At 47.4% G+C, this 21,466-nt stretch overlaps 2 long non-coding RNA genes across 5 annotated transcripts in view; both read left to right on the top strand.

Annotated features, from left to right (window-relative positions):
* LOC139080602 (uncharacterized) overlaps positions 1–11,406 on the top strand; it is a 16,961-nt gene extending 5,555 nt beyond the window's left edge. For 3 of the 4 annotated variants that reach the window (XR_011535219.1, XR_011535218.1, XR_011535220.1), the window contains 2 exons: positions 9,544–10,408; positions 11,024–11,406. This is a non-coding gene — a long non-coding RNA (uncharacterized lncRNA). Of the gene's footprint in view, positions 1–8,592; positions 8,742–9,543; positions 10,409–11,023 lie in introns of all 4 variants that reach the window. The other variant, XR_011535221.1, reaches the window with a different exon arrangement.
* LOC139080605 (uncharacterized) overlaps positions 11,401–21,466 on the top strand; it is a 20,114-nt gene continuing 10,048 nt past the window's right edge. The window contains exons 1-2 of the long non-coding RNA XR_011535226.1: positions 11,401–11,848; positions 12,926–13,158. This is a non-coding gene — a long non-coding RNA (uncharacterized lncRNA). The remainder of the gene's footprint in view (positions 11,849–12,925; positions 13,159–21,466) is intronic.

Below are 21,466 nucleotides of genomic sequence, written 5' to 3'. Positions count from 1 at the left end.
CTGCACAGGCTTGTTGATTGCCTCGTCTCTCCCCACGGCCACGTGACCATGTGAATTCTCCGTGGGCTGGTCTGCTTGCTCACGGCTTGGGCTCCTGGGCAGGGCCTGGCATGCAGTCGGCTCTCAGCGTCTGTTGGTTGACTGGCTCCCTGTTTCCAGTAAGCCTGAACTAGAGCTTCCATTTTGAACAAAATAATTGCAACTCTGGTTTCCCGTCAGCATGCCCTGGGCATCAGCGTTCCCTGGAACTCCGTTCCCCAGGCCTCAGAGATGACCCTGGGTGACCGTGAATCTGTGCACATGGCTCTGGCCCCTCCTTCAGTCTGCATTTCCAGCTATTAATAAAACAGTCTTACAGACATCCCAGAGTCAACGTGGTCACCACCGAGCTCACGGCCTTTTGTTTCAGGCCAGGCCCTCCTCCCGTGTGTGTCCCCAGCATCATCTGGCTGAGGACGTGTGCCTTCACCCACCCGCCTGGAGACCTTGGAGGGACCCTACATCTTCCCTCTCCCCTCACCTACCCTCAGCCGGCAGCCGCTCAGCCACCCAGGGGGCTGCCCCAAACCTGCCCACCAGCCCCAGCGAGAAGTCTGGAGCCAGCAGTCAGCCGCCTGACTCTAAGGCTGTACCCTGAACCTCAGGTTTCTCCAGCGAGGTCCCTCCTTTAGCCTCAGGATCACGGCTTTAGTTTGGCCTGGATCTGGCCCGGACTGTTGGGGCAGCCATCCCGTGCTGCCTGCAGGCCCTGCGCCTTCCAGCAGCCCCTTCTACCCCCCAGGGCAAGCAGTATTCTTCTTAAATACAAACCCAGGCCTAGGACGCTGCTGAGTAAGAAACACTGTTAGCTCCCTTTGCAGCTTCTAAAGTCTGACCTCCTCACACAGCATGAGAACCCCTTCTGGGCCTTTTCCTAGCCTCCCTGTCCCTCCTTTGCCCCCACCCCCCACTGCACGTCAGCCCCAGGTCCTCTGCTAGACCAGACAGGTTCACACGTGCTGCTCTGGGCCCGACCCTTCTCCTCTCTGCGCAGTGAAATCTTTTTTCATCCTTCAGCATTCAGCTCGGAAGCCACATCCTCTGTGAAGGCTTTCAAAGAGGGCCCCAGGCCCCCCGCCCACCCGTGTCCCTCCCACCTGTGCCATAATCTGGCGAACCCCCTTCTGAATCGGAAGTGCAGCTGTGAGAGGTCCAACAGCTGAGAGGGTGCTGCTGGAGACAGTGGGACAGGTCCCCGAAGAAAGCCCCGGGGACCCTCAAGGAGACCCTCCGAGGGCTGAGGACGGCCCCTGCAAGGCCGGGAGCGCTCCCCCAGCGCCCAGCTCAGCCGGGGTTTGCTGCACGGGCGATGTTGACACCAGGCCTGAGAGTCTTTATGATCTGATCACATCCAAACCCCATGTGTAAGTCTCGGCTTTCTCACCAGAACAGCTTACGTCTCCCAGCTCCACTTCCCCGTCTGTAAAGCGGGGTGACAGTGGCTCCTTCCAGGGGCCGCTGCGAAGATTCTGGGAGCGACGTGGCGGGAACTGGCAGGCGCGGGGCCTGGCGGAGGCGTCCGCGTTCCAGGCACAGAGAGATGCGCAGGTCATCACTAGAAACACGACTGAGGCCAGGTCCCGTCCTAAAACAACTTTCTAAAGTGAGGGTTTCACTGGGAATTTCAAAAGTTAAGAACATGAATAAAATTTAATATCGGCTTCAACGCACGGAGGGGCATCCTCCTGAATTTGAGAGTATTCTCTTTTTCACCCGTGCGATGTACCGCTGGGCTGGGGGAGGGGTGGGCCACCTTTGTGTCGAGGCACCTTTGTGTCACACCAGCTCGCTCTGATCCCAAACGCGTCCGCGTCCGCACACGGGAATCGTCTAGGCCAGGGTTTTGGATCCCTGGGCCCCGCCCCACACCTCCTGACTCCGAGATGGGGCAGGAAAGGCACTGTAAACTGTAAATCTACGCTTTTAAAAACCTCCCCTGTGGTTTTGATAACCTGCAAGGTTTGGGAACCACCGTACAGACGCTGCTAGAAAAGCACCGTGCTCAAACGTCTCCATTTCTCAGCTTCGTAGTCTTTGAAATGAAAAAAAAAAAAAAAAAAAAAAACCCAACTAGTTTATCTGCCGTTTCGTAAACAATATTAGCTTTCTCAATGCCTGTTTCACCTTCTGTGGTCTGTTTCTCCTTGGGGCGGAAAAAACTGGCTTCACTTAAACAATAAGAGAGAAAAAAAAGGTGCAAACTTGACCAGCTTCCTCACCTTTATAGCAGCGGTGGGGTATTTCCCCCACGTCCTACGGGGCAATTCAAATGCTAATGTATTTAAGTACAACCATCTTTTTGGCAATCAGATAGACTTGTCTTTATGACAGTCTTATTTCTCTTTTCTCTAGTCCAAATTTGTCCTTTATTATTATTTCTATTTTTTTTTTTTTTTTTTTTTGCCTGCTAGAGAAGCATATGTTTAGATTCTTTGACCTTTCAAACCGTAAATTAAAAAAATTCCCGTCCTGGTATCTTCTCAGCAGAACTTGCAAGAGGCGAGGAATGCACCCGCCCTCTAAACCTGAGGTCTGCACTTTGAATGTGCTGAGTCATCTTCTCTTGCAGGGTCAACATTTTGCACCTCGGAAAAGTACTGCAGAAAAGTACTGTGAGCAGGGATGTCATTATTTACATACGAATAAGACACTGGAAGGGGGATGGTGCATAGAGACAGCATAACTTATTATTAGCTTTTCCAACTTGTCTTGAGAGATTTCTAATAGTCCCAAGAGTTCTCTTTCTGGTTGAAAATTTGTTGGTGACATTCTTTATAACTCTTTATTCCTGTTTCTAGAAAGTGAAAATGAATATAAATGGTAAAGCAATTGTCTTGCACTGTTTAGAAAAAGGAGAAAATTAGTCTTTGCCGTTATTCTGAAGTTTTGCATGATTAAGATTCTGGAATTAGTTCTCTATTAAAGAATGATTAGCAAAAAAAAAAAAATACAGTATTGAGCTAGATATTGCGAGTTGATGTCTAACGAATTGAACTTTTAGGAAATCTGTTTCCCTCTGTTGATCATGTAGTTGGATGGACATTGAAGAGCTGTCACTACCACTATATTAATAGGGGAAGTGACAGGAAGCTGCAGAGTTTCCTTAGAATCAGGAAGAAAGTTTATAGAACGCTTGCTGGGAATGTGGATTATAGATAGAGAGAAAAAGTCAGAAAAATTGTATTCAGAACTGCTCTTTTACTTTATAATGTAAAAGCGGGTCCCTTCAGAGTAGGCGTTTGGGACTAAAGAGAATGCAAACATTCCTCTAACAAGGAAGTCAGAAACTTCTGTTCACCGGGATTAACAAACATCCCAAGGTCATTTCACAAGGTGGAAATTTACTATAGGACCGACCAACGTGCTCTTCCTCCAGAGCGTTTGAGTCACGGACGGCGCGCAGCTGCTGGATCCCTTTGTGGGTGGAGCAGTGGGGCCCAGCGTCCCTGACCCAGGGCCCGTGAGACAGCAGGCCCCGCACGCTGGGTGCTTACTTAGTATGAGCCAGCCACTGTGCTAAGTGCGTTGACTGCATGGTCTCATTCCATCCTTAACAGTCACCTTGAAAAGAGGAACTTTTATTTTTAGTACCCTAAGGCTGAGTATACTAAAACTCAGGCTAAGTCATTCCTGTAGCACTCCTGGCCCGTGGCACGGTGGGCATTTGAACCCAGGCAGAATGACTCTAATGCCCTGGTGTCTCTGTGGAGAGTGCCTCTTAGCTCATAAAAATGACTACTCACCAGCAAGTCATGCTAAATAAATATGGAAAGAACGTCATCGGTTGGTTAGAGTTCTTGCTTTCTCTCTGTGAACAACTCAGAAGGGGCAGGGGTGGGAGGGGGGCCGAGAAGAAAAGGCGGAAAGGCTGCCGAGAGCCTCTTAGGAGCCCAGTGGGCTCAGAAAGGTCCTAACTTCATGCCCTTCTCTGCTCGGAGCTGTTCTGTAATTAACACCTACAGATGAAGCTGTGAAATGTATTGAAGTTCTGTTGTTTTTTTCTAGTTTAGATTGATGGACATAATAGAATGACTTGGCGTTGAAAGAACAAACAAAAACCCTGAGCTAACTGCCTTTCATCCGACTCTCTAGAGCTGGAAACTGGGCCAACGTTCTGCAGGTAGCCGAGGGCCTGTGTGGGGCAGGACGAGGACACGGCGTGCCCCGGCTGGCCTTCAGCAGAGTGGTCTGAAGAAAGGGTGCAGTAGAGGCAGTGGGCAGACTCATTTCTGAGTTTCGGTGGTTTATAAGCCTGGTGATCTGGGACAATCGATTTGACCCCTGGGACATTAGGATGGGACCTTTTCTTCACAGGGGCCAGAGGAGACACTCAGCAAAGTGAACTTTTTATTCTCCCTTCCTCGGAGGCCCAGGTGTGACTAGTCCTGAGACAGAGCATCTGGGTAGAAGGGTGGGCATGCCCTGGGCTCAGGTGCCTGTGTCTGAGACCCAGCTCAGGTGAGGGCGGTTCTCACCGAGGAGAGGAGATTTGAGCAAAGATTTGAAGTTGCTGGGTGAGTTAGCCGCGTGGGGGTCTTGGTGGAAGAGGTTTCCAGGCAGAGGAAACAGCTAAGGCAAAACAGGAAATTGCCTCCTGGCAAGATTTAGGAACAGCGAGGAAGTTGGTGTGGCTGGACCAGAGTGAGTAAGGGGCAAGATGGAGAAGGTGAGGTCAGAGAGCTAGGGGGGTCAGGCTGTTGGTCACCATCTGAAGGACTCTGGATTCCACCCCCGGAGGAACATGGAGCCATTGCTGGGTTTTGAGCAGAGGAGGATGTGATGGGACTGAGGTTTAAAAAAGATCACTGTGATGGCTGTCTTGAGAGCAGACCCATGGGGGCAGGTTCGAAGCAGGAGACCAGTTAGGAGCCATTGCAGAAATCCAGGCAGGAGAGGATGATGGTTCTGACCCCAGGTCCATGATAGCACAGTGGGTAAGAAGTGGTCAGATTGTGGATATATTCTGAAGGTAGAACCAACAGGATTTATCGCGAGGTTGGATCTGGAATGCGAGGGAGAAGTCAAGGGTGACTCCAGGGTCATCGGCATGAGCAACTGGAAGGATGGAATTTTTCAATGCCTGGGATGGGGGAAGATATGCAGATGGAACAGATTTGGGGGGGGCAGACTGAGTTCATTTTTGTCCACGTTAAGTGTGAGATGTCCCCTCGATATCCAGATGAAGGTCAACAAGTAGAAAGAGAGAGGTCTGATCTGATGAGACAAATTTGGAGGTTATCAGCATATAAATATTCAAAGCCTGGAGACTTAAAGAGATCGTAAAGGGGGTGTCGATAGAGGAGAGAAGGGGTGCAAGGACTCCGCTTTGGGGAGCTCCAACATTGAGAGTTCTGAAAAAGAAGACGAATCAGCAGAGGAGACTTGAGACACGGCAGCCAGCGAGGCTCTTGCAAGACGGCATTCCCGGGGCACCTGGTAGGGAAAGAATTCTGGGTGAGAGGGAGAGAGAATGCAAAGACCTGGAGGTGTGAAAGCCTCATTTGGGAGAGAGGAGGCGAGGATGGCAAGTAGTGTGGCATGGGGAACTTGAGCGGGGAAGAGGAGGGGAAAGCCCAGATGGGAGGCTGGAAAATGGGCTCCCCCAACTTCTTGTGGGCTTGGACACTCAGCTTCAGACCTGGGGCATTTGTCTCACCATGGTGGCGACCAGGATTTATTGAGGTCTTACTCTGCTCCATCATGTGTCAGCACTGTGCTAAGCCCATCACATACAATTCATCATTTAACCTTTACGCCTACCCTTTACGAAAGATGGTGTTTTTATCCTCCGCGGATGAGGAAACTGGGACTCAGTAAGGTCAAAGATTTCGCTCAGGGTTACTCTTTGAGTAACTGCCTTTAACCCAGGCAGTCCTATTCCAGAGTCCATCCTTTTAACTGCTAACCGGTCCTGTCTCCTGGAGGTCTGGCTCTTCTTAACCGAGTGTCAGAGGATCAGAGGCTGAGAGCTCATGTCGTTTCTCTGCAGGATCTCTCAGGGGAGGTGCTTACACACAAAGGGCCAAGGAAGATTTGGGGCACCAATGAAGGATTTCCCGTGGGACAGTGACTCTTGGGATCTGCTTCGTTAGCATGTTGACCTGGCGGTGGTGTGGTGAACAGAGTGGACGAGGATGCCCGGGATGTGAGGAGGTTGATTTGGGAGACGTGAGCTCAGTGTGGGGCTCACGAGGGCCTGAGGGCTGGCCAGGGCACACACTGCAGGCCGCATGGCCTGGGCTCAGTGAGAGCCGAGCCGCAGTTGTGGGGCCGAGAGTCAAGCAGTTGAAGTAAATGGACCAGTCTGGGTGAGGGATGCAGTTTTCAGACATTTATCATCCGTATGCACCTTCTGACGTGAATCCCCCTCGGAAGACGTCCATCTCCCACTTTACAGGAAAAAGACACACTCTTGCCCTCCGTCGTCTCACTGTGGTGTGTTTTTGGGGTCTGTGAAACCCTCCTGGGCTCCAGAGGGGCTGTCCTCAACCTGTCACAGGTCTGAGAAAGTCACTCGGGGTGGGGTGACTTCCTTTCACAGGGCTGGTGGCCCGGGCTGTCTGCTTTCGTCACTTTTGGAAGGAGACTGAAACATAATTTTTGATGATAGATTGCAAAGTGATCTGGGCGCTATGACTTGCACGGATTTCAAAGATTGGAGAGACGTTGCTGTAAATAAAATACTTCCATTCCTTCGCTTGTTTATGAAAAGAGTTTCTCAGTGATTGCATCGCTAGACAGAAAAGGAGTGAGGCAAGGAAACCAGACCGTTTCATTGTAATGATAAGGCAACCACAGATGCATGAACTAATAATTGGAAAATAAACCCAGTTCATCTCATTAAGGGGTATACTTCCAATAAAATTTCACTTTTTTGTGTTTAATAATTGTCAAAGTTTGTGATGCTTTCATGAATGTGCACTACTAGCAACCAGAATTTACTGCCACTCAACCCAGAAGGACCTTTTGTGTAGTTGGTGGATTCTGGTCATAGAAACTTTGACCTTAATTTTTAATTCATGTGCATAGTTTGTGAGTGAGATGTATGAAAATGTTGTTGAGAAAAGATTCTGAAGCATGAAAACAAATTTGGTTTAAAATCTGTAGATAACACAAAAACTGCATATGAGCATTCACCACTGCCTTATTTGTAACAGCCAAAAAGCGGAAGCAACCTAAACGTCCAGCAGCTGAGGAACGGATAATCAAAATGTGGTGTGTCCATATGGTGGGACATTGTTGGACGATAAAAAGGGATGCATGCTGATACACGCTGTGAAATGGATGAACCTTGAAAACGTGCCGAGTGAAAGAAGCCAGGCACAGAAGATTACATCCCGCGTGATTCCACTTGTAGGAAATGGCCAGAATGGGCAAATCGATAGATGGAAAGGAGATTAGTGGTTGCTTAGGACCGTGTAGGGGAACAGGGAATGGGGAGTGACTGCTAATGGGTACAGGGTTTCTTTTGCGGTGAGGAAAATGTTTAAGTTGATTGTGGTGATGGTGGCATAACTGAATATGCTAAAATGCATTAAATTGTACGCTTGAAATGGATGAATTGGATGATATGTGACTTATAGCTCAGTAAATCTGTTAAAAGATCTGTGGGCTAAGTGGAATGGAAATAGGAGTTAAAACAGAGATAAGAATGATTCTGACTCTTAGAGAAGTTCTTGTGCATGTCCGAAACACTATAAACAAGATTCTTTGCAACCATTTAAACTTGGGATAAAAAAAAAAAAAAATGTGGATGTCAAATTAGAAATCTCATAGGGATACGTAGGTTTTGTTGTAGGAGATTCCTGAGCAAAAAAACCTTGAAGCCCAATGGACTAGCTCTCCTAAAGAGAATGGTTAGACTGAGTGAGACAAGGGGACTTAAGAAGGAAAATTAGGAATACCAGCATTGAAGGAAAATGCAGGAGACAAGCCGAGGTGGGAGGAGAACCAGGGAGAAGTGTTCCCAGGTGGACGGGACGTCCGGCGTCACCCGGGATCACGCCAGCCGAGGACTCAAAGCCCCCCACCCACTGGGTCCAGTGGGCAATGTTGAGGTCATTGACTTTGGCACCATCGTTTGAATATATTAATTGCAGTCCAATGCAGAGACTGGTGGCTGGAAACAGCTGAGAGAGGTCAGGGGGGAGGCTCAGAGGGAGGAAGTGAAGGCACCCACTGCGAGCTGCTCTCTGAAGAAGTGAGAGCGGAGATAACAGGCAGCCATTTGGTAACTTTTGGGAGAAGTGGTGTAAAAAGGCGGTTGTCGCTGTAAAGATGCGATCAACTGGAACATGCTTGTAGACAAAGGGTAAGAAGCCGGTGAGCGAGAGGGCAGGGCGAACGGAGAGGCTCATTTGTGCAGTGTGCACAATGTCCTGCAGGTCAGCTGGCCTTGGCTGAGGCAGGGGCAGCCAGAGAGGTGCCTTTGGCTTGCTTGAGGATGGTGGGCCTGCCAGCGAGCTACCCATGTCGTCACCCTGCAGTTCTCGTTCAGGCCATGAGCCACTATCTTCCGACACTCCGTTTCCCAAACTGCTTATCTCTCCACAGCTCATTTTTAAGGTTGCAGATGTTTGGGCCACAGTGGGATACCCATGTGGGTGGATCGGCACACGGGCTCAGCATTCTTTTGCGCTTGACTGATTTAGGGTGAGCGCAGCTCCAGCATGTCTTGGATGGGAGTGACAAGAGATTTGAAGGTAAACATTTTCCCCTCACCTTAGTTCATTTGAGTTATGCCGGGAGTTGACATCAGTCCCCTCGAATGCTAAAGGGAGCGGCTCACGGGTGGGGGGCCTAGGAGCTGCCGTCTTTTTCTCTGGCCCGGAAGGAGACCGGGCTGAGCATGCACAGGCCCACTGGGGCCCGGGGTGCACGGTCAAGGGTGCAGCCTCCACCACAGAGGGCCTGTGAACAGGGAGCAGGATCCCCCCCCCCCCGCCCGCCAGGTGTTTCATTGTTACCCCAGCTCGCTCGAACCTATTTCATTATCTTTACACTCTTATGAAACGCTCTCAACAAGAGCTGCAGCAACAAAAAGAGAAGAAAGGAAGTCTGTAGTAATACTCAGAGAGAGGCGGTGGGACTAAAGCATCTTGCGTTATTCGCTGCTGCAATGGGAGGAAAAAGTCTGAGTGAAGGGCGTTTCTTACCTTCTCCATGGATCCAGAGCTACAAGGTTATTTGAAGGTCACATTGGACGGGGTGAGGTCACGGTGAGAGCATTCACTTCCTCCCCGAAATCCTCCGTCTTTACACAGTCTCTTTCCGTGGCTTCGTGTTCATGCATGGAGAATTGCGAAGTGTGTGATAAGGTGTCCGGGCGGGGCAGATGTGGGTCAGGTAGCTGCATTTGAGGCTACCTCGGCAGCCCGTGAGCACCTTCCCAGGAAATACTTTGTTGTAAGCATACTAGTAGTAATGATCACAACTATTAGCAGGAGAAATTATTTGTCTTTGTTTTTGTGTTCACACTTAATATTGTCCTTGTTATTTTTACAGGGTTTTGTAGCTGGATGTTAAGTTCTCCCGTTGTACGACAAGACCATCACAAACACAAAGATCAATAGTCCACGGCCTCTCCAAATCGTAGCTCTTTGCCAGGCGTGCATGGGTCCTTGTCCTTGGGTGGAATTCAGGGGTTTTGTGAACTCGGATGGAGAAAAGACTACGTTTTCAGTAACCTCCAAGTGCAGGGTCGGTTTCCTTCAGAGGTGGATGGCAGTGGGAAACCACAGCGGGGTTCGCTGTACCTGTGACCGTCACCAGGAAATCACACGTATTTTCATATCGTATTACAGCTGTTTGCAGCTCTCTTGAAATATGGTGCATACGTATCACTACTTTGAAATACTGGGAATTATTTGCCCTACCACTACATCTTGTCATTTAAGACATCACTAAAAAGGCACGTGTGTCGTTACGTCAAACGTATGTTTTAATGGTTTGAAAACTGTACTTCACGACGTTTTCTGCACATGCCTGTGTGTTTTACCTTGTTCTGAGAAGGCTTCACAAGGCTGCCAGGGGGCATTCAAGGTACAAAGAAAGGTTCAGAGCCCTTTTGGGTGTCCGGTCTCATGGGGGAGACAGGAAGCCTAAACGGTGAAAATCAGTAGGCTAGAAACACTCCCAGGAGCTACAGGAACCCATGCGGGGGATCCAGCCCAGCTTCAGGGCGCCTTCTGGAGATTCCTGAGCTGCCTCTGGAAAGAAGAGTGGAGAGGAGGAGAAAGAAGCAGGCGGTCATCTCCAGGGAGGGAACAGAACAGTGCTGGGGTGAGACCCCCAGGCCCCTGTGGAAATGAGGAGTACTGACTGTTAAGTGCTTGCTTCCTGTGCTGAGTCCTGTTGACTCAGGTGGTGGGTAAGCTCACTTTTTCGAACAATTTTTATGGGGCCAGGGTGGACAGGGTTAAACTTCCTTGAAAAAATTCAATGGTATAGTAGAATTTTGGAAAACAGCTTTATTGAGGTGTAAATTCATGTACAATAAGTGCACACATGTGGTAAGTTTTGACATATGTGTGCCCTGAGCAAACATCACAGGTAATGAATGAGGATACGAACATTTCTATCACCCCTCCCCCAAAGTTCCCTGGGGCCCCCACGCCTCAGCCCCAGCAACTGCTCATCTCCTGTCTGTCACAATGCATCATCCGCTTCTCTAGAATTTCGTGTGAACGCCATCATGCGCCCTGTACTCTTTTTGGCTTCTTTCCGCCAAAGCGCTTGGGATTCCTCCATTCTGTTGAAAATCCAGAGTTCATTCCTTTTTATTGCCCAGTAGTCTTTATTATGGAATCGTGCACTTTGAAAAGGGGGAAAAAAAAATAAACCCTTGTTTTCATAATACAAAATTTAAGGAGGGAGGGAGATTCCCAGTGCTTATCAAATGGGAATCTGGGTTAGATGTGGAGAAATGCTGCTCTGGAGTGTGGTCAGGGCGCATTCCAGCCCCAGGTTTTCTTCTTCCGTTGAGGCCAAGTCTGGGTGCGTTTGGAAATCTTCTCGACCTGAAGGCAGGCAGCTCCTCGGGACGCCCGGACAGCGCTGCGGCCACAGGCCCCTCTGCTGAGAAGATTTGTGAAGCCTCTGCCTAAGGAAGTGTTCCAGAAGCGTTCTCTGTGTCATCTGTTTCCCTCACAACCTCCCCGTTTGGTAGATAAGGGGCAAGAGTTATTTTCCATGTTGCATAAATAGGAAATGAGGTACGACGAGTCTGAGGGAATTATTACTCAAGAGAGCAGTGGGTCACGTGACATGGAGGACCGCACACGGCCTCGCTCATCCCCAACCCCAGCCTCGCTGGTCGGCTGGGCTCACAGTTTTAAAGAAAAATACAATAAATCCACTTTCACTCTTGTTCTTGTGTGGGTTGTGATAGAACCTTCAGACTAGAGGAGGTAAGGGTTTTCTTGTCAAAACTTGCCCTTTCCGCTTGGTAAACGCCAGCATCTGTGCTGACTTCATTCAGTTGAATTCAACCACCGAGCAGACAGGACAAAAGGACCAAATGAGAATTAAATGAATTTTGGTGTTTCTTACCCTCTTTTGGGTCCAGAAAATGTATGAAATACAGAAGATCAAAAGGAAGAAAATAAAAATCCAGGATAACCCTCCCACCCAGAGATGACCTCTTTTGGGTCACGGAAGATTTGAGAATCTGGTGAAAGTTATAGCTCCTCTCTCCCAGAAGAATGCGCATATGAGCACGTACACACACAGTTTTGCAATGATTTCAGAGTGTTTAGAAACGTCCCTCTGCCACCCACCCCTGCATCTTGGCCTCAGGAATGACCTCAGGGTGAGTATTTTGGCATGAAATGAAATAACAGTGCCTTCAAGGAAGCACCCAGCCATGGTCGCTGACCAGAAAGAGAGATTAAAGATAAGATCCAGGTGGGTTCGGGGGGCCGGTGGACTGGTGGGATGGGTGGTGTTTTGATAGACAGGCCTGCCTCATTGGGGGTGGGGTGTCAGCATCTGGAAGAAGGTATTCCCGGCAGAGGGAATCGTCTGAGACAGGACGGAGAGCGGGGCGTAGAAAGCAAGCAATCCCACAAGCCCAGTTTGGCTGGAGGAAGCCTGTGTGAGCAGGAATCATCAGAAACAACCCTGGAAAGATAGGGTGGGTCCCATCGTGAGGGACAGCGAAAACAAGGTGAGTACTCCTTTCCCCCCCCAGTAAAATGTTCCATAATTCCTTTCATTTATTTATTTTTTCAAGCAAGGGTTTTGGGGTGCGTATATGTGAATAATACGTATTTATTGCGATAAATTAAGGAAGTTACAAAAATCAGGAATTTTCCTATAACACAGTCTGATCTCTAGTAATAGTTGGTACGTTTCGTCCGCGTTTCGTCGAACGTTTGCATCACACTCCCAACTCTGACCCACCACAACTCACGGACCTCTTCTCTGTTTGTGTTCTTCCTGTTTATTTAAGGCTCAACGGGCATTTTATACAAATATTCTTCTTAATTTTTAGGAGATGAGTTCTTTCCTCAGCACAGTAGGATCGTGGAGGAGGAACTGTTGGTCAATGTGTAGGAACTTCTTTAGGAGACGGAGTAGCTTGTGCTCATCAGCAGCTTTCTGATGGGGCGTCGACCTGCTAGCTTATTTTCTTCCGTTAATTTTACTTATTACATTCCTCTCGGTATCCTTTGTCTGCTCCTTAGCCTGTTTCTCAAATACTTCTACACCCCAGAGCCCACCCCTGCTGGGCCTTTTCTCACCGAATACCTGCTCTTCCCGGTTCTCATTCACAATAAGCCAGTGGAGCTGAATGCCTGCCATGTACCAAGCACTGTGTTTAATGTTATCACGTGTAATTTCGCCACAACCCTGTCATGTAATGGTTAATATCTTCCTTTCCCAGATCTGGAGACTCAGAGAGGAAAGTCACTTTCCCAAGGGCACAGCCCAGAGGCTCCCAGGGCATGCCTCTGCCGTCGCCCCACGCCTGCATCTTCAGCTCCCTTCTCTGCAGAGCAGCACATCCATGACCCTGTGAACCTTTCCATTTGGGCTTTCCATAGACGCCCAAACTCAATATGTCAAAACTCAGCTATCAGCTCTTACCCCCAAGCCTCTCCCGCATGACATTAGCAGGTCAGTAAGGCACCCTCGATCATTGTCTTGTCTTTGACCTCCCCCTACTCACCCCGCCGCGGCTGTATGCTTGAATTTGGTGTTGGTCACTGTGTCCTCCCAGCCTCGTGGAGCTCACTCTGTGTGAGGGCCCCTTTAGCCCGGCTTATTTAGTGCAGCTGCAACTTACACGTGGTCCCCCTGCCTTCAGCCGATGTGTCCCTCAGCATGGTCCTCACTATTGACAAGTTGAGCAAACAGCTTTCTAAAGCTCGTCATGGCATCTCCCCACCTTAAGAACTTTCAGTGGCCTCAAAATGAAATTCAAGTTTCTCAGCAGGATCTCTGGGTGCATTACCATTGCTGTCACCTCCTCTCTGCCCCTTCGGCTCCACTCAGGCCTGCTGCTCTCCCGTGTTCGTGCTCTGGGTTCCAATTCCAGGGAAGTTGAGGTTAGAATGGGATCCCAGCCAGGTCTCTGTGGCTCCTTTGCCTGGAAACATCACCGCCACTCCTCTTGGCTAACTCCTGTTATCTTTCAAGATCTGGCTAAAGTGCCCGGCCCAGGAGGCCTTTCCTTCTTTCTCCTTCCTCCTCCTCCCACCACCTCCAGCATGCCTCCATCCTTCATAAAAATTATCAGATTTTATTTTAATTGTCTGATGACCATTGTGTTTTTCCATTTCCCTGACGGAGAACTTTGAGGGCGGAGGCTGAGTGATTATTTCATCATCTTTGCACTCCCGCAGATGCTCAGTAAATGTTGCCTGAGTAAACCGTGGTCTTTCCCCCGAGCTTCCGGGCACATAGTAGGTTTCCAGTGGCCGTGTCGTCTGTCAGACCAGGTAAATAGAATTGGGGCTGCGCAGATTCGACTTTATAAGGATGTGCTGCGTCAGTCCATGGGTCCATGAGTAAGAGTTTGTCTCCAGGTAGCATTTTGAATTGTAAAGCTATCGCCCTGTTTTAATCAGATAGCGTCTGCTAGCAACACTCGCCCCCAAATTTAGTGGCTTAAAACAATCATATATTTAGTTCATGCTTCTGTGGTCGGATGATTCTTGTCTTCTGGGCTGGCTGCACGTCTAGAGTCAGCCGGGGGGCGGGGGGTGTTAGATGGCGGCCAGATAACCCGGGAAGGCCTTGCTGACGGGAGCCTGGGTGTGGCTCCCTGTTTCCTCCGGTTTCGCAGGCTAGCTCAGCCTCCTTCATGTGGCGGTGTGAGGGCCCAAATGCAGCAAGGGACGGACCCCCACAGGGGAACAAAAGCCACTGCTCATATCGCATTTGTCATAAAGTCACAGGACCAAGTAAGATGCAAGGTGTGAGGAAATAGACTCGACCCCGTGACGGGAAGGCTGCGGGATCACGTTGCAAGGAAGTAGGGGTAGAGAATTTGTGGTCAGTTTTACAGATTACCTCACTGGTCACTGATTGCATAATTCCACAGGAGTGTCTGATAGATATAGGCACTTCACGAAAATCTGGATTTTTGGATAAATTATTGGCCACGTATACATATGTCCATATTCTGTACTTATTTTGCAGATAGGATCGAAGCATGCCTAGGCAGACCTGAGCCTCTCTTTCCAGTTCATCTTATTTTTGGATCCTTCATCTTAGTGTTATAGAGAGCTCAAATATTGCAGAGCTATTAATAAAATGTTAACGGAAAGCCTCAAATGCATTTTTGGAAAAGGGAGTTACTGAAGAATATTGAATTCAGTGTAGAACTGAATTAATTAAAGATGGTGCCAAGAGCCTGGTGGTATTGGACTAGTGCCGAGGATGGATAAAAAGCTCCGGAGAGGTTTGCTTTGCATTTTCAAAATACCCTGTGCATAAAGCCACTCCATGTCTCTGTGCCCCATTGTCATCTCCCAGCAGAGTATCTACCTACTGGAGTTATCACATATTTCTAAAGTTGTTTACTTTTATTGGCCGGGTTACAATCCAACCTGCCTAACATGATTATTTTACAGGTAAGCAAGCTAGGTTATAAAACAGTGGCAGAAAAAGGAGGGAGGTGAATGGTGTTTATTGTTCTTGCACGCAAGTAGCCATCCATCCCGTCAGGGCCTCGGAAGCATGGCTTATGCGTCAGCCATTGTGATACGGAGAAGAATCAGACAGAACTCCTGCCTCCAGGAGCTCACAGCCAATGTGGAGGAGAGAGACACAGAAGTGCAGGTCTGGAGACAAGTGCTAATGAAGTTTTGCAGATTCCACGAGCCAAGGTTTTTCGCGTTTGTTCTTAATTTAGTAATGACAGAGCAAGCGAGCAGCTCTGGAAACTTTATCTGGGACGTCTGCCCAGATGTTACCCCAGGAGAGTCTCATGCATTAGGTCTCAGGTAGGGCCCAGGTATTTGTATCTTGAAAAAGCACATGTGATCTGCGGGGTACCCACTCTTAAGGAGCACAGCTTTGTAAGATGTTGGGGTGCAGCTGAGGTACGAGAATGTGTTTTCACGAAGTTTGGAGGGAGGGGTGCTGTGTCCTCTACTTAGAATAGACCAGTGTTGTCAGTGACCAGACATCATTATTATGAAGGTAATATAGACTCCAGAAAATGTATAAAATACAGAAGATCAAAAAGAAGAAAATAAAAATCACGGATAACCCTCCCACCTAGAGATGACCACTGTGTGTATCTCCATGAAAATCCTTTCATCTTTTTTTTTTTTTAAAACATACCACAAATGATCAGACTCTTTCACATGAACTGCTTTTTTCATTTTTCGTATTTTCACGTTGTTAACTAATCTTCTACGGCATTTTAAACAGCTTGGTAATATCTGTTGTACATACTTTAAATTAAATTATTTCACTAATATCCCATTCCTGGTGCCGGGAATTCATAGACAAATAAGACGTGGACGTTGTCCTTTAGGAGTTCAGGGTCTAGCGCAAGACACACATATGTAAGAAAGTATAACACAATTAAGGAATTACTGTAAAGAATACCTTGGTTTACACTTCAGCCAAGTTATCTTAGCAAACTTTTGCTCATCCAAGACCCAAATCTATTCCATGTCACTTCCTGGTAGGCCTGCCTTAATAACTAATAACCATTAATAATAGTGCCCATTTATTGAATTTCAGTTATTCAGCAGGACGATGCGAAGCCCTTACATAAATTATGTGAAGTTCAGAAGAATGATGCAAGATACATTTATTTTAAAAAATAAATTCCATTGAGATATAATTCACGTACCGTGTAATTCACCCACTTAAAGTACAATTCAGTGATTTTTAGGATATTCACACTATTGTGCAGCCATCCCCATGGTCCATTTTAGAACATATTTATTACCCTGCAGAGAAACCCTCCCCATTAACAGTCACTCCCCATTTCTCTCTATTCACCCAGCCCTAGGCAACCGCTGACCTACTTTCTGTCTCTAGATTGGTCAATCCTGGACATTTCATATGAATGGAATCATACAATAGGTGGTATTTTGTGACTGGCATCTTTCACTTAACATGTTGTTAAGGTTCGTCACTGTTGCAGCAAATAATCAGCACTCCATACCTTTTTATGGCTGAATGATAGATATGCTATTGCATTTGTATATAGCACATTTTGTTGACCTACTCACCAGTTGATGGACAATTGCGTTATTTCCACTTTTTGGCTGTTATGAGTAAGAATAATACTGCTATGAACATTTGTGTGCAAGTTTTTTTGTGGATGTACATTTTCATTTCTTAAGGGTATACCCCTAGAAAAGGAATTGCTGGATCATACGGTAACTCTTTCTTCTTTTGAGAAACTGCCAAACTGTTTTCCAAAGTGGCTGCACCACTTTACATTCCCACCGGCAGCATATAAGAATTCCTGTTCCTTCACATCCTCGCCGACACTTGTCACTATATGTCATTTTGGTTATAGCCAAAGATAGGTTTTATTTTGTATTTTTGGTGAGTAAGATAGGTCCTGAGCTAACATCTGTGCCAGTCCTCCTCTATTTTGTATGTGGGATGCTGCCACAGCATGGCTTGATGAGCAGTGTGTATGTAGGTCTGCACCTGGAGTCCGAACCAGTGAACCCCAGGCTGCTGAAGCTGAGTGCACGAACTTAACCACTGTGCCACCAGGCTGGCCCCCTAAAGGTACGTTTTATTATCCCTTTTTTCAGATGAGGATACCAAGGTTCAGAGCAGTTCCCAGACCCTAGACAGGTACCTTGCACTCTGAGACACCCAGAGTTTGCCTGCCTGCACTCCCATAGCACTTTGACTCAACCTTGTCTTGTAACCATTGAAAGAGGAAAACAGGGGAATGCCTGTGGAAATTGTTTTTCTCAGATACTTTAGTATATTTTTCCTGGATTAGTTGGCAACTGAGTATTAACATATGATGGATTTTTGTAAATGACTGGCGTTCCTCCTAATGTATATGCCTGATTTCATCCTGCTGCCTCATGACATCAAACTTTACACCTGGGGCAAGTTTGCGTATGCAGAGTACTGTATATACCACAAGAGTGGTAAGGCAACCACTGAAATGTCCCCAAAGTTTAGGATTTCTTTACTGTCAAAATGATCATTCTTAACCGGAACGAAGTGGGTAAACAAAGAGAAACTCACCCGGAGGGGTTTGCTCCAGGGGCTCCTGTCCGTGACTGCCAGGCTTCATTTGGATCTTGAAACATGTAAATACAGGTGCATTGTACCCGCCCCCCCCCCCCCCCCGACCGAGTGAGTTAGAATCTGTACGACTGGCTCTGGGGTGTCTGCATTTATAAAGCCCCCTGGGTGATTCTGAGGCTCAAGCTAAGGTTGAGCACCAATGGTTTATGTGACCAAATGATTTGCAGGAGGATGGTGATTTTGAGAAAAGTGACAGGTGGAGCTGGCCGGGGGCCCCCAGTCCGATTGTGCTCGGTGGTCTGCTGTGGAGGGTGGGAAGGGCGGTGGTGGATTGGGGGCACTGGGGTGGCTTGGCAGATGGGAGAGGGCAGTGCAGGTAATGTAGAACAGGGATTGAGTGAGGCAGGGGCTGTTTTTCAAGTCAATGAGAAGCTCTCTTAGAGAGAAAAAATAGTCATATACTGAGACTTCATTTCCCCGCCAACTGGGTATTTTTTTTCCATTTTTATTTTGTTTTATATTTTGCAACGAAAGTGTGTCCATGGTTTTATATCTTCTAGCTTTGGGTACACTATATAGTGAGTATGTATGACACGCCAGAGGCATTCTCTTTTATCTGTATCACATAATTTTGTGCGCAAAATAGAACTTAAGCTCAACTAGAGTGACCCTATCGTTACAGATGTGACAAAACCAAAACCTGAGGACATTAAGGTTCCAGGTCTCACAGACCTGGACTAGAAATTGCAATCCTCGGCCAAAGCATGCTCTGTCTCCACCATCATTTGTGGCCAGCCCAGTTGCTACTGACACAAACCCTTTCAAGACCCTTGCAACCAATATTCTCTTTAGCTTTTCTTACATAAAGCTTTGGCAAGCAAGGCTTCCATCATTCAGATGATTTTCAAAGACTCTTTTTAGTTTATTTCTGATATTTAAGAATGGCTCTGTGATAATTTTTATGATACCCTTCAATATCTCCTCCCCCCAGTTTTATTGAGATATCGTTGACATATAATGTTGTGTTAGTTTAAGGTGTACCCCCTTGTTACTTTGAAAAATTTCAAGCCTAGAGAATAGTTGGAAGAATAATACAATGAGCACCTGTATTTTTATCTAGATTGACCAGTTGGTAACATTTTGCCACATTAGCTTTTTCTCTCTCTCTGTCACTCTCTCTTTTCTAAACCATTTGAAAGTAAGATGCAGACATTATGGCACTTTATACTTAAGTAACTCCTGAGAATAAGGATATTTTCCTACGTAACCATAGTACAATCATCACACTAAAGAACTTTAGCATTGATATAATCCTATTATCTGGTACACAGTCTCCATTTGTCCTGTTAATGCTCTTCATAGCTTAAAAAAAAAAAAAAAATTCCAGGATGTAAAAATCCAGACATTCCATGTAGCTGTCATGCCTTTAGTCTTCTTCTTTTTTATGTTTTTTTAAAGATTTTATTTTTCCTTTTTCTCCCAAAGCCCCCCAGTACATAGTTGTGTATTTTTAGTTTTGGGTCCTTCTAGTTGTGGCATGTGGGATGCTGCCTCAGCGTGGCCTGATGAGTGGTGCCATGTCTGTGCCCAGGATTCGAACCGGTGAAACCCTGGGCCATCAAAGTGGAGTGTGCAAACTTAACCATTCAGCCATGAGGTGGCCCCAGCCTTTAGTCTTCTTTAATCAAGAACACCCCGCCCTAGGGGCCGGCCCAGTGGTGCAGCAGTTAAATGCACAAGTTCCACTTTGGCGGCCTGGGGTTCCCAGGTTCAGATCCTGGGTGTGGACATGGCACCCCTTGGCAAACCATGCTGTGGTAGGTGACCCACATATAAAGTAGAGGAAGATGGGCACAGATGTCAGCTCAGAGCCAGTCTTCCTCAGCAAAAAGAGGAGGATTGGCAGCAGATGTTAGCTCAGGGCTAACCTTCCTCAAAAAAAAAAGAACACCATGGCCCTTATTTTGGATTTCCTGATGTGGGCATTTTTGAAGAATCCAGATCCGTTATTCTGCAGACTGTCCCTTGACGTGGCTTTGATCATCTCCTCATGAGTAGGCTCAGATTATCCATTTCTACTGAGGTACCGCAGAGGTGATGTTGGGTCCTCTCAGTGCATCCCATCCAATGGTGCCCATACAAGGCCTCATCCCTGGGTTCAGGGGCATCACGAGATTTCTTCACTGCAAAGGTGCCCATCCCCTTGTTAAGTAATAAGGAGTCTGTTGGATGATACGTAGAGTTTGTGTGACTATCCTTTCTCCAGGTGACCTTTCATCCCACGGTTTTAGCATCCAAGATATTCCTTGCCTGAGTCAGTTGTTTCAGTGGAGGCTGCAAATTGGTGGTTTTCCATGGCTCGTTCCTTCTACATCTTCTTGTTGGCAGGCTGTGACTTCCTGTAGCCGAGTAAAGATCACACAGGAGTTAGCTGAGCCTGTGAATGGCACTTTATTTGGAAAAGGGGTCTCTGCTGATACAGTTTAGGTAAGGATTTTGAGATGAGGAGATTATTCAGGTGGGCCCTGAATCTAATGACGAGTGTCTTTGGCAGAGGGAAATTCAAGACCATTTCTCCCCTAGAGCTCTGTAGGAAGTGCATCCTGCCAACACCTCGATTCCAGACTTCTGATCTCCAGAGCCGTGAAAAGAATAAATTTCTGTTCTGTTAGGCCACTCAGTTTGTGGCAGTTTGTTATGAGGCCACAGGAAACGAATAACAAAGGTAAAGAGGTTTATTTTTTTGTTTTTAACATGGAAGAAATATTGGCCAGTTTGAGCGCTGACGGGAAAGATTTAGTAGAGCGGGAAATTTTATGCGGGAAAGAAGGGATCGTGCTGGAGAGAGGTCCTTGAGTAGGTCGGAGGAGACAGGACCAGATGCCCTGGGGAGGGTTTGGCTTTAAGAGGTGACTTGGAGAGGCCATTCGTAGGAACTGGAGGAACGCAGAGAATATGGGCCAGGTGTAGATGTGGTTTGTAAAGGGGACAGTGGCAACTGGTGACTATTCTCGTCCCACTGCTTCAATTTTCTCAGTGAAGTAAGAAGTGAGATTTCCAGCTGAGCATGAGGACAGGGGACTAGGGGCTGGACATTTGCTGAGAGAGGAGAGGTATTAATTATTTTGGGTTTGTGTTACTATGGGGAATGATGGCATAGCCAGACACGAGTTTGCATATGTAGGCCCCATGTATGGAATTGTCCTGCAAAGAAATGCTGGGTGCTGCTGCTTGAACACTTACTTTTCTGGATACTTGTTGAACATTCACTCCATCACTTTTTTCTGGGCGCCATCTTGTTCATGGAAGATCTGGAGGGTCAAGTGGAAATGTAACCACGGACCCTCCAGGACCAGTTCAACTGACTGCATCTTATCAACAGAATAATTGAGCGATGTTTTGGGAGCTGAGACCCCTTGTCCAGTTCAGGCTGATTGAGACCACCAGCCCATCAACTGGGCCCTCGCAAATGCTTGACAAGTGATCTTTGTGACATGGAGGAGCTAAAAAATCCACCCTCAGATCATGGTGAAGCCGCCATTTTGTGATCATGCGCCCTATGAAGAGGCGTGAAGCTTGACTATGCTTGCACAGATCACCAATGACCTCACCTCTCCTCACCTCCAATCCTCTGTCTCCACACTTCAGACCATCTTGCTCCCTACCCCATAAATATCCCTGAGTCCCCATTTTCGGGGAGGCGGATTTGAGACTGGTTCTGCCGCTCCCTCAC

This window comes from Equus przewalskii, chromosome 31 (genome assembly GCF_037783145.1).
Source record: "Equus przewalskii isolate Varuska chromosome 31, EquPr2, whole genome shotgun sequence".
NCBI lineage: Eukaryota > Metazoa > Chordata > Mammalia > Perissodactyla > Equidae > Equus > Equus przewalskii.
Note: the sequence above shows the minus strand (reverse complement) of the source record. Positions and strands in the feature narration are given on the sequence as shown.